The sequence below is a fragment of the Rutidosis leptorrhynchoides genome, chromosome 5, assembly GCF_046630445.1.
Source record: "Rutidosis leptorrhynchoides isolate AG116_Rl617_1_P2 chromosome 5, CSIRO_AGI_Rlap_v1, whole genome shotgun sequence".
NCBI lineage: Eukaryota > Viridiplantae > Streptophyta > Magnoliopsida > Asterales > Asteraceae > Rutidosis > Rutidosis leptorrhynchoides.
In genome coordinates, this window is record NC_092337.1 from 191,401,635 (window position 1) to 191,405,000 (window position 3,366).

Consider the following 3,366-nt stretch of genomic DNA (forward strand, 5'->3'; position numbering starts at 1 on the left):
ATAATGCATAGCCGCCAATAAGTCTAAGACTAGGCACCTATTCCAAGGTCACCTAATTCCCTTAGACTATGTTCCGATATCACTTGTAACGACCCTAAATCAGATTACCAAAAACAAAGCGCTTATTTTTTTATAAGTTAGGTCACATTCATACGTTCATGTTACATAACATTTCAATACGTTTAACAATTTATAACGACCCTTGGTACACAAATGACACATTACAAAAGTGTTTGTAATAATGACTCAATCATACAAAAATTACGGGTTAATACTCAATAACCCAACCCGATACCAAGAGCATAATCCCGGGGGCTACCAAATCACCAATCAGCGTCCAAATATCCAGAAGCTACCCATCGAGCCCAAACGCTCCTATGCATCTAGTCTAACAACTAGCTAGCTTCACAATCACAATACCTATAAAAAGGTAAACAATGAGAGGGGTAAGCATAAAGCTTAGTGAATGCAATAATTATACATATACATATATAATCCACTTACTTGCAAACACTTACACAAATACCAAATACGAGCTAGCAATTCAACAACCATGCAATCACAATGCATAAACTAAATATCCGTAATTCACAATAAGCTAGCATCGCCAATAGCATATAGTTCACAATTTAATATGCTAATACAAAACTCACACAACCATGGTTAACTAATAGCACAAGGGAATGGTACTCGCGAAGGACCATCGGAGTTCACAACGTCCATTAGTGTACTTAACACCGCGTATCACTAACCCTCGGGACCTCGATACTTCACCCCCGGGTGGCATCTTAACACCTCGATACTTCACCCGTCAAACTTCCCGGAGTGGTGTCTTAACACTTCGACACTTCACTCGTCATATTTCCCGGAGTGGTATCTTAACACTTCAACACTTCACTCGTCACGTGAAATGTGGTGTCTTAACACTTCGACACTTCACATCTCACGCTACATAAATAAATACATCATGTTCATAAACGTATAATTAATCCACTCACCTTGGAATGCCCGCACAAGTCATGTATAACATGATCTCCATCCTCATACCTAGCAAGCAACCACCTATATCATATATAGGCACAATATGCACATAAATAATAATTCTATAAAAGAGAACCCGGTACTTACATCACTTAGATGAGGGATCTCACCTTGCTCATTTGACCCGCCCATTTAACACCTAATGGACACAATTCAATTACCACTTCGGGTGGTAATTCAAACCCACACTACAAAGTACAATTTAATCTAAATTGTACTTGACACCAAATTAGACCAACCTAGGTCTTAACACTAAATTATTATTAGGTAGTAATCATTTCAATCGTCATTTACACTAAAACCCTAACACGTGGAATATTGACCCATTTTGCGTTTGACCACGTTTGACTTATGTTAAAATACCATCTTAACTTAAAATCACTTTCCACGATTACTTTCATTCATGACCTTCATTTAACACTTACCAAAAGTGTTTAACATCCATATAATCTGAAATTAGTGTCATTACCAAATTCGACCCAATCAAAGTCAACCCATTTTGACATAAGTCCCAAAAACGCCCAAAATCACTAATAGCTAGTGATTATATTTCCAAAACACCAATTAACACTTAAATCAAGTATTTACATACTTGATTCACCAAAACTTGACTCAAAACTCATTTTGACACTAAACCAAGTCAACACCTATTTTGACTAGCAATCTTGTTCTTAAGAACATCAAAATCACTAACAAACTTACAACTTAGTGATTTAACACCCAAATTATGAAAAATACTTTCAAATTCATCATCAAACCCTAAACCCACAATAACCGGGTTTACTTACACAACACATACAACAAAACTCCCAATTTCATGAGAAATGGGGTTTATAACCCAACACTAACTAAAATCCTAACCCTAAATAAAAATCAAAGTAAATAAAATCGAAGTTAAGACTTACCACCACTACCCAAACGTAGCTAAGAGCAATAGGAACAATTTTAACTCTTGAGCTTTCACCCGAATCGAACTTCTTCCTCCTAGATCGAAGCTTTCTCACTCTCAAATCACCCTCTCTCTAGGATATGTTAGGAGTGTTTGTGTGTGTAAAGAGTGAGATAGAAATAAGGTTTGGATCAGTTTTGGTGCTTAAAACCCGTCCACAAGTGAAAAGACTCAAATGCCCCCAAATTAAACCCCAAAAACGAGTTCAAAATGGTCAATCTGCACATCTGTCGCGTTTCGCGACTACCTGTCGCGTTTCGTGATTCTCCAGACGTGATACACCTGACCAAATCACGATGAAGTGACCAGGGCAAATATTTTCAAACCATCACGTTACGCGATGAACTGAAATGCTATATACTAAGCTTAAACGCGATATCTGCAGCTCTTCAACTCAATTTCAGTTTCCAGCTTCAACTTAAAAGTTCAGGGAATGAAGTTGTCTGATTTTGATTCTGATGTAAATTTTGAAAATGCATGTGTGTTAGGTAGAGTTTCAGTGACACTTTCTGATGCACACTTTTACTAACACTTTCTGATGTATAAAATTCAGGGTGTTACAATACCACATTCAGCTTAACGGGTGCTTATAAGTTCGGGCAATCGATACCACTCAAGGGGTTAGCGATGCATACTATCGTCTTGTGTGTGCTAACGATTCATTCGCGAGAATCCTTCCCTTTGGATTTTGGTTAACCCTGGTTTGTGTGTGATGCTTAGCTTTATTAATTTCGATATTATTTAGCTAACAATATTGTGTATGTGATTAAAAAGCTAGCTTAATGTGAAAAGTGTAAATATGGTATTATACGTTGTGATAATATGATACATGGAATGCTAGCATTTGAGGTATTTGTGTGTGTGTATGCGGGTAAATATATTATATATGTATGTGTATAATTATTGCATTCACTAAGCTTTTCTTACCCTCTCGTTGTTTATCTTTTTATAGATTCGGTAGCGAAAAGTGGAAGGGGTAAGTGTGGGAATTAGACGGTGACCCGCTAGTGCTTTTGGAGTTAGCTTTTGAAGTTTGACCAAGATTTGGGTAGTTTAACCCCCAAACACCATGCACTAGTGTCGTTTGGAATTTAAACTAATGTGGTCGAAACTTGTATTTTATAACTTAAATGGTAAATCGGGTCAAGGTGGGCCTGGTGTCGTAAGACTTGTTCTATGATACGACGTGCTCGCGTAGCAATGATTAGCTACCATTGCTACGGGATTCAAATCGTATCAAACGAGTGATGTACGACGATTGTCAAGAAGGATGGGATGGTGTGTCATACCCCCAAATAGGGCCGGGGAAATATGACTTCACAATATCACAACACAAGTATGTATAAACAAGAACGACTCTATATGAGACGTTTTAA